The following is a 10,040-nucleotide window of genomic DNA, read 5'->3' as shown; positions in this document are numbered from 1 at the left end:
TAAGAACTGACCATTGTCTCTTTCTTCTTATTAGAAATAGGGTCTTTATAGGCCTAAGAAGTAGAATAATGTCCCATATCTCAAAAACGCTGCAGTAAAATGGTTTGATAGGAGGTGTGCATATATTATGGGATGTCCCATATAAGAACTGACCATTGTCTCTTTCTTCTTATTAGAAATAGGGTCTTTATAGGCCTAAGAAGTAGAATAATGTCCCATATCTCAAAAACGCTGCAGTAAAATGGTTTGATAGGAGGTGTGCATATATTATGGGATGTCCCATATAAGAACTGACCATTGTCTCTTTCTTCTTATTAGAAATAGGGTCTTTATAGGCCTAAGAAGTAGAATAATGTCCCATATCTCAAAAACGCTGCAGTAAAATGGTTTGATAGGAGGTGTGCATATATTATGGGATGTCCCATATAAGAACTGACCATTGTCTCTTTCTTCTTATTAGAAATAGGGTCTTTATAGGCCTAAGAAGTAGAATAATGTCCCATATCTCAAAAACGCTGCAGTAAAATGGTTTGATAGGAGGTGTGCATATATTATGGGATGTCCCATATAAGAACTGACCATTGTCTCTTTCTTCTTATTAGAAATAGGGTCTTTATAGGCCTAAGAAGTAGAATAATGTCCCATATCTCAAAAACGCTGCAGTAAAATGGTTTGATAGGAGGTGTGCATATATTATGGGATGTCCCATATAAGAACTGACCATTGTCTCTTTCTTCTTATTAGAAATAGGGTCTTTATAGGCCTAAGAAGTAGAATAATGTCCCATATCTCAAAAACGCTGCAGTAAAATGGTTTGATAGGAGGTGTGCATATATTATGGGATGTCCCATATAAGAACTGACCATTGTCTCTTTCTTCTTATTAGAAATAGGGTCTTTATAGGCCTAAGAAGTAGAATAATGTCCCATATCTCAAAAACGCTGCAGTAAAATGGTTTGATAGGAGGTGTGCATATATTATGGGATGTCCCATATAAGAACTGACCATTGTCTCTTTCTTCTTATTAGAAATAGGGTCTTTATAGGCCTAAGAAGTAGAATAATGTCCCATATCTCAAAAACGCTGCAGTAAAATGGTTTGATAGGAGGTGTGCATATATTATGGGATGTCCCATATAAGAACTGACCATTGTCTCTTTCTTCTTATTAGAAATAGGGTCTTTATAGGCCTAAGAAGTAGAATAATGTCCCATATCTCAAAAACGCTGCAGTAAAATGGTTTGATAGGAGGTGTGCATATATTATGGGATGTCCCATATAAGAACTGACCATTGTCTCTTTCTTCTTATTAGAAATAGGGTCTTTATAGGCCTAAGAAGTAGAATAATGTCCCATATCTCAAAAACGCTGCAGTAAAATGGTTTGATAGGAGGTGTGCATATATTATGGGATGTCCCATATAAGAACTGACCATTGTCTCTTTCTTCTTATTAGAAATAGGGTCTTTATAGGCCTAAGAAGTAGAATAATGTCCCATATCTCAAAAACGCTGCAGTAAAATGGTTTGATAGGAGGTGTGCATATATTATGGGATGTCCCATATAAGAACTGACCATTGTCTCTTTCTTCTTATTAGAAATAGGGTCTTTATAGGCCTAAGAAGTAGAATAATGTCCCATATCTCAAAAACGCTGCAGTAAAATGGTTTGATAGGAGGTGTGCATATATTATGGGATGTCCCATATAAGAACTGACCATTGTCTCTTTCTTCTTATTAGAAATAGGGTCTTTATAGGCCTAAGAAGTAGAATAATGTCCCATATCTCAAAAACGCTGCAGTAAAATGGTTTGATAGGAGGTGTGCATATATTATGGGATGTCCCATATAAGAACTGACCATTGTCTCTTTCTTCTTATTAGAAATAGGGTCTTTATAGGCCTAAGAAGTAGAATAATGTCCCATATCTCAAAAACGCTGCAGTAAAATGGTTTGATAGGAGGTGTGCATATATTATGGGATGTCCCATATAAGAACTGACCATTGTCTCTTTCTTCTTATTAGAAATAGGGTCTTTATAGGCCTAAGAAGTAGAATAATGTCCCATATCTCAAAAACGCTGCAGTAAAATGGTTTGATAGGAGGTGTGCATATATTATGGGATGTCCCATATAAGAACTGACCATTGTCTCTTTCTTCTTATTAGAAATAGGGTCTTTATAGGCCTAAGAAGTAGAATAATGTCCCATATCTCAAAAACGCTGCAGTAAAATGGTTTGATAGGAGGTGTGCATATATTATGGGATGTCCCATATAAGAACTGACCATTGTCTCTTTCTTCTTATTAGAAATAGGGTCTTTATAGGCCTAAGAAGTAGAATAATGTCCCATATCTCAAAAACGCTGCAGTAAAATGGTTTGATAGGAGGTGTGCATATATTATGGGATGTCCCATATAAGAACTGACCATTGTCTCTTTCTTCTTATTAGAAATAGGGTCTTTATAGGCCTAAGAAGTAGAATAATGTCCCATATCTCAAAAACGCTGCAGTAAAATGGTTTGATAGGAGGTGTGCATATATTATGGGATGTCCCATATAAGAACTGACCATTGTCTCTTTCTTCTTATTAGAAATAGGGTCTTTATAGGCCTAAGAAGTAGAATAATGTCCCATATCTCAAAAACGCTGCAGTAAAATGGTTTGATAGGAGGTGTGCATATATTATGGGATGTCCCATATAAGAACTGACCATTGTCTCTTTCTTCTTATTAGAAATAGGGTCTTTATAGGCCTAAGAAGTAGAATAATGTCCCATATCTCAAAAACGCTGCAGTAAAATGGTTTGATAGGAGGTGTGCATATATTATGGGATGTCCCATATAAGAACTGACCATTGTCTCTTTCTTCTTATTAGAAATAGGGTCTTTATAGGCCTAAGAAGTAGAATAATGTCCCATATCTCAAAAACGCTGCAGTAAAATGGTTTGATAGGAGGTGTGCATATATTATGGGATGTCCCATATAAGAACTGACCATTGTCTCTTTCTTCTTATTAGAAATAGGGTCTTTATAGGCCTAAGAAGTAGAATAATGTCCCATATCTCAAAAACGCTGCAGTAAAATGGTTTGATAGGAGGTGTGCATATATTATGGGATGTCCCATATAAGAACTGACCATTGTCTCTTTCTTCTTATTAGAAATAGGGTCTTTATAGGCCTAAGAAGTAGAATAATGTCCCATATCTCAAAAACGCTGCAGTAAAATGGTTTGATAGGAGGTGTGCATATATTATGGGATGTCCCATATAAGAACTGACCATTGTCTCTTTCTTCTTATTAGAAATAGGGTCTTTATAGGCCTAAGAAGTAGAATAATGTCCCATATCTCAAAAACGCTGCAGTAAAATGGTTTGATAGGAGGTGTGCATATATTATGGGATGTCCCATATAAGGACTGACCATTGTTTTTTTCTACTAATTAGAAATGGGGTCGTTATAGCCCTCTAAAGTGCCATATGGTCCCATATCTCAAATGCTGAAATAAAATGGTTTGATATGAGGTGTGCATATAGTATGGGACGTCCCGTATAAGAACTGACCATTGTTTTTTTCTACTTATTAGAAATGGGGTCTTTATAGCCCTCTAAAGTGCCATATGGTCCTATATCTCAAAAATGCTGCAGTAAAATTATTTCATATGAGGTGTGCATATAGTACGGGATGTCACGTATAAGAACTGACCATTGTTTTTTTCTACTTATTAGAAATGGGATCTTTATACTCCTCTAAAGTGTGATAATGTCTCTTATCTTAAAAACGCTGCAGTAAAATGGTTTGATATGAGGTGTGCATATAGTATGGGTTGTCCCTTTAAGAACCGACCATTGTTTTTATCTATTTATTAGAAATGTGTTCTTTATAGCCCTTTAAAGTGTAATAATGTCCCATATCTCCAAAATGCTGCAGTAAAATGGTTTGATATGAGGTGTGCATATAGCATGGGATGTAAGGCCTCTGCGACTATCGCACAAATGAACGATTGAATCTCCGCATTCCACCGGAAAAACTAAGGACTCTCCTCCCCAGCTATCTACGGTCGTAAAGAAGATCAATGATCAACAGGGCACCTAATTGTCTGGACCTGCTTCCGGTCAAGGCCTGGTCCTTATCCCTTAAGGGGGATCTGAACTGCCTAAACCCTAACTCAAACTAGGAAACAAACTATCTTTGTTTTACGGGCTTTCAGGGACCAGATGTGCAGTGTAACGTTGACCGGCTTCAGCATGAATAAACCAGCTAATAAACAACAGAACAAAGAACATGGTATCTGGAAATGTTCCAGCGACAGACGCGCCCGGACCCCATGACCGTTTAAAGCATAAATTGATAATTCAATAAACATAAAGCAACAGATTAATAGCTCCAGGTCCGAGCTAGAAGAATGGCAGATCTCCACCCATGACAGTGTCATGACCTCAGGACATCTCCCCTCTTTCTCCCTGCATTCCAAAAGGGGCACCTCCTTTTCCTACTTTCCAGAAAAAGTGCGCGTTTCTCCTGTCACAGACAAAGAAACAGAACTTACACAGACAATTCAAAAGACAATCATTTAAGTATAAAAGGGAAACTGTATTCACAAATAATATGTTGTATGCCTTATATATGCTTGACGTGTTTCATGTAATCGGTGCAACTTTAATCAGTGTTTTATTACCCTTTTGTTTTAGGAAATAAGGTTATTAAAATGTGTGTAATATGTGAAGTTAATCTTGAATGAATGGGCACGACAAATGCAGAATGTTGAAATGAAATAAATGTTAATAGTAGGTACAATACTTGCATTTAAGAAACTTTATAGAAGGATTAACACAACTTTTATAGATGGTGTCCTCAATGTGATGAATTAAAGCCTCATGTTAATGTATGCACGCTCCGCCCTGCAAGAAGTCGATTGGAAGATTGTGTCGTGGGATGGACTTAGGCCGCGGATCAAAACCCCAATGCAGGTCTTCTATCCGCGCGTGCTTGCTTCGTCGCTTTTCGCCGTGTTAAGAGCACTCCTACTTGTGCTCACACGTTTACCATAAAAGCGATCGTTCATCTTAAACTCAAACACTTCAGTTGAAACTTTGTGATCGTCAGAGATCTTCAAAGAACTTGAAGTCTTGCAAACAGAGACTTTTTCAGCAGAACTGCTCAAGCCTCTGTGTCATCAAGAAACCAACCAATCTCCAATCTTCCCCAAAGGGACGCCATCCTGACGTCATCTCAGTAACCAATCAGCAACGGAATTCCATCAAGCAGCCAAACCAGGAAACGTCTAGGTTACTTGTGTAACCCTCGTTCCCTGAAGGAGGGAACGGAGACGTTACGTCAGTGACTGACGAATTGGGATCTCGCCCGAGAGCCCAATCACCTTCGAGTGTTAACTAAACAAGCCAATGACAGTTGGCGTGCGTGCTTCGCCACGCGCACCCCGCCCCGCAGCGCGGGTATAAAAGGAGAGCGCGTGCAAACATATGTGTGTGTATGTGTGTTTTAGCTTAGGTCAATGTAATTTAGAATAGCCAATAAATTCGTGTTTCATTTATAAAGAATCATTGTCTGGTGTCGTATAATTTTAAAGTCAAACCTTGCCAAGATGAAGTTACCTCGCTAGGAGCTTACAAATGATCATAATTGTATTGGCCTTTGGCCAAGGAAAATACACATAGTCAGACTGTTAAGATACACAGACATTAACATCTCGCTGGACGACCGTTGATAAGGTGTAAACTATTCAAATTTAAAATCAGTTCTAATCAGGTGGACTTCGAATTTTCAGATTCGAGTCCTCTCAAAACCTGAATGAATTAATAATAATGAATTCCCTAAGAAAAGTAATCAGACATTACAGATGGTGGAGAAAGTAGCTGGCAAATTTGACTTAAAAATTAATGACACCAAGTAATTATGGTGAATCTTGTCTATTTTTATCCGGAAGAATAGATGAGACATAGAGAAACAGAGTTTGTGAGCTATTGTACCTGTTATTATAGCATACCAGCGTGTTGAATGTTTGAATGTGCAACTCGAGTTGTTGTTAAAGAATTGAACTGCAGTAAAACATTTTAATTTTGTCCACCGAGACAAAACAAGTCGCTTTAGAGCGCACAAGAAAGCAACAAGCGTGTCCCTCGTTTACTTTCTGTAGAAGGGCCTTCAGAGCTTGATTTGTATAGTGCGTGTCCCACTTCCAAATGCAACTCTGCTATTCATCTCCCCGGTTTGAGAAAATAAGATTAGCTATTTGATAGTCCTCTGCCATTTAATTCACTAAAAAAATGCGGCACTCAGAGAGAGTGTCCGAACATTATTTTTGTTATGGGAGAATTGTGAAATCTTGATCAAGTGAAATTGTGGTTAAATCCACACGTGTTTTTGTCTGTATAAATATGTGCTGATATCCGCCGAAGATTTCATTGACAGTTATTGTGCTAATTGCAGTGAATCTGTAGATTAATTCGAGTCCTCTCAAAACCTGAATGAATTAATAATAATTAAGTCCCAAGAAAAGTAATCAGACATTACAGGGACGTCCCTTATAAGAACCGACCATTGTTTTTTTCTACTTATTAGAAATGGAATCTTTATACCCCTCTAAAATGTGATAATGTCCCTTATCTTCAAAACGCTGCAGTAAAATGGTTTGATATGAGGTGAGCACATAGTATGGGACGTCCTGAATAAGAACCGACCATTGTTTTTTTCTACTTATTAGAAATGGGAATTTTATAACCTTCTAAAGTGTAATAATGTCCGATATCTTGAAAACGCTGCAGTAAAATGGTTTGATATGAGGTGCGCATATAGTATGGGACGTCCTGAATAAGAACCGACCATTGTTTTTTTTCTACTTATTAGAAATGGATATTTATAGCCCTTTAAAGTGTAATAATGTACGATATCTCCAAAATGCTGCAGTAAAATGGTTTCATATGAGGTGTGCATATAGTATGGGACGTCCCGTATACGAACTGACCATTCTTTTCTTCTACTTATTAGAAATTAGGTCTTTATAGCCTTCTAAAGTGTAATATTATCCTTTGAAAATTATTGTAATACAGAACAGTCAAAGACAACAATAAATTACACGAATATTAAAGCAGATGGGCAAAAAAAATCCTAAAAAATGGTTTGATATGAGGTGCGCATATAGTATGGGATGTCCCTTATAAGGACCGACCATTGTTTTTTTCTACTTATTAGTAATGGGATATTTATAGCCCTTTAAAGTGTAATAATGTACGATATCTCCAAAATGCTGCAGTAAAATGGTTTCATATGAGGTGTGCATATAGTATGGGACGTCCCGTATACGAACTGACCATTCTTTTCTTCTACTTATTAGAAATTAGGTCTTTATAGCCTTCTAAAGTGTAATATTATCCTTTGAAAATTATTGTAATACAGAACAGTCAAAGACAACAATAAATTACACGAATATTAAAGCAGATGGGCAAAAAAAATCCTAAAAAATGTCATCATATCTCAATTCTGGGCGTCATAATTTCACTAGTGGCTGACTTGACTGTGCTTTTCTGAAGTGCGGCTGGCTTGACCGCAGTCAATAAAATAATCTGTTATTTTTGGTCATACAGATCATTCGAAACTGCAATGTGTTTACTTTATTTCTGTCATCTCGGTTTCCTTTCCGTGGACTTTCGTAGAGCGCCGCGCCACACAAATAGCATATGAACCAAACTCAGCAGCATAGCCTCCCAGCAAGCAATAGCTGTCATTTCAACGTCTCGGTTAAGTATAGACCCGATATAGTCCGGCTATGTGTAACCCACTTCTAGCCCAAATAACCTTGAATTTGGTTTCATGTGGTTTTTTGGCAAAATAACTTGTGAGATGTATGATATTCCATCATGTAAGCAAAGTAACAGCGTTTACAAGGTGTTTGGTATAATTTCTTTGACATGTTCAATATATACAGGCTATAGCCTGTGCGTAGCCACGATTTAGCTCGTAGTCAGAGCGGCTATCTGTAGCCCACTTATAGTCAAACCTGATTCACTGTACTTTTTGGCCAGGTAGCGCATGAGATGGTTGATATCCCATCAAGTTCGCAGTGTCAATAATATATATATAAGTGTCATTTCATGGCATGGTCTATATGTAGCCACAATTTAGCTCTAAATTGAACGGGCTACGAGTATTCTGCTTTTAGCCCACCTGGCGAAATCGAGGCAATATGTGGTCTAATTTTAACGGCTTGGCTATAGCCCTATACCAGTAACCAGACCAGCGATGAACATGGCCAAAATAGCCTTAAAATTGTTTACATGTAATTTTTGCCCATGCAGCTTCTTATTAAATGCAAATAAACTTTTGAAACACTTAAATTAGCATTATTTAATATTTTATTTAATTATTGTACAGCATTATTAAATATAGCATTATTTATTATGCCAAAATGAATGCTAATTTAAATGTTTCAAAAGTTTACTTGCATTTGATAATATGATGTCATGCATCCACAAGCTAAATGTTAAATTCATACACATTATATGATATTATTGATATTCGGCTGTCTTTCATTTTATAAATAAAAATGCAATTCCAATTCCCAACCGCTAGATGACAATTGTAGCCCTACTGAGACATGAGAGTTAGAGATCAGTGTTGTGTTTTAAATTTATTTTTTTTACAAGAGAGAACACTAAGTTTACTTGTCGGAGAGCAGCGGGCAAACAACAAATGATAAAGGACATTCCTACTTGGTCTTGTAAGTATCTGTGTTTTCGTTTTGACGTGTGTATTATTTATATCTATATTGTTTGTTATAATGTTTGACAAAGAATAATCCATATTAATTTATACAGTGAACAGACTCAGAAGAATTGGAGAAACTGAGGAGGAGTTTCAATATCTGGAAAAGTGGTTGGAAATTGAAAAGATCCAGGCAGCAAAAGTAAAAAAAATTTAAATAAAAAAAACTCTCCAAAACAACATTCCTCACTAAAGTCCATAATTTATTTTAATTATTATATTGAATTTATGACTGAACAATGGCTTGTTAGATACAGAGAGAGCATGAGCTAATTGAATAGAATATCTTTGTCATTGTACAAGTAATGTTACAATAAGATTTATTTTGAAAGTTCCAAATTGATAGTAAAGCTTAAGAAAACAAATGATTTAAAATGGCAATATAAAAATGATCAATTATAAAAAGTTTGCAGCAGTATTAAAATAGTGCAAATAGCTCAGATGTGCAATGCAGCATTAAAACCTAAACAGTACAAACAGAAAACATAATGTAAAAAAACGGTAAGGGCGAATTTATTATTCCATATACATTTGAGGTTAATTTTTGTACTGGGCTACTTTTTAGTTACAGCAGCTATCACTGTGTTGCTATGAAATCAGTTGTGCCAGACAATTTTGGAGGCAGAGACAGATTGTGGGGGGAACTATAGGGAAAAACTTAAACTGCTGGAATAAAGAGTTTTAAAGGGTTAGTGATGGAAACTTGCAGGTCAATGGGCATCAATGTTTAAAGTTGGTAAACACTTATACACGGACGCATATAATACTACCCCCCTGACATTGGCATGTGTCATTCAGGTGTCAAAGTTGTGCAGAATTGAAGGAAGAAACCACAAATGTATTAGATTTTTTTTCTTTTAAATATCTTAAGTTATTTAAAATATTTTATATTTTTATTTTTATATTTTTATTATCTTAAGTTGTTAAAAACTCCAGATTTTTTTATCATAATATTTATATTTAAGTGTATTGTATTTATAAAATTATATTTTGTCATTAATGTTTAAATAAATACTTTTGTATTTTTATCATTTGGTATTGCCTTAAGTTGTCCAAGTAGTTAAAAATTGTATTTCTGTCAGGACCACTATCGTCAAAGATGATTGACAATTAGCATACAGTTTGGATTGGCGGTATGGTTCTGTTCTGGGCAAGAACTCCCTGCGCATCCATGCAGCCTAGCATGGATGAGAGCAGGGAGAGCAGCGATAAATGAATTGCAGATATCGTTAAAGTTCAATAATGTTATGTACACATTTTAGA

General features: G+C 36.2%; 2 long non-coding RNA genes across 2 annotated transcripts in view; both read left to right on the top strand.

Annotated features, from left to right (window-relative positions):
* Positions 1–8,652: 8,652 nt before the first annotated feature.
* LOC107549724 (uncharacterized) lies at positions 8,653–9,600 on the top strand. The gene is made up of 3 exons (XR_001604594.1): positions 8,653–8,733; positions 8,831–8,919; positions 9,576–9,600. It is a non-coding gene; the product is annotated as an uncharacterized lncRNA (long non-coding RNA).
* Positions 9,601–9,747: 147 nt separating this feature from the next.
* Positions 9,748–10,040, top strand: part of LOC107549723 (uncharacterized) — a 4,303-nt gene continuing 4,010 nt past the window's right edge. Inside the window, exon 1 of the long non-coding RNA XR_001604593.1 lies at positions 9,748–9,846. This is a non-coding gene — a long non-coding RNA (uncharacterized lncRNA). The remainder of the gene's footprint in view (positions 9,847–10,040) is intronic.

Source organism: Sinocyclocheilus grahami, unplaced genomic scaffold (assembly GCF_001515645.1).
Source record: "Sinocyclocheilus grahami isolate Dianchi unplaced genomic scaffold, SAMN03320097.WGS_v1.1 scaffold379.1, whole genome shotgun sequence".
NCBI lineage: Eukaryota > Metazoa > Chordata > Actinopteri > Cypriniformes > Cyprinidae > Sinocyclocheilus > Sinocyclocheilus grahami.
Note: the sequence above shows the minus strand (reverse complement) of the source record. Positions and strands in the feature narration are given on the sequence as shown.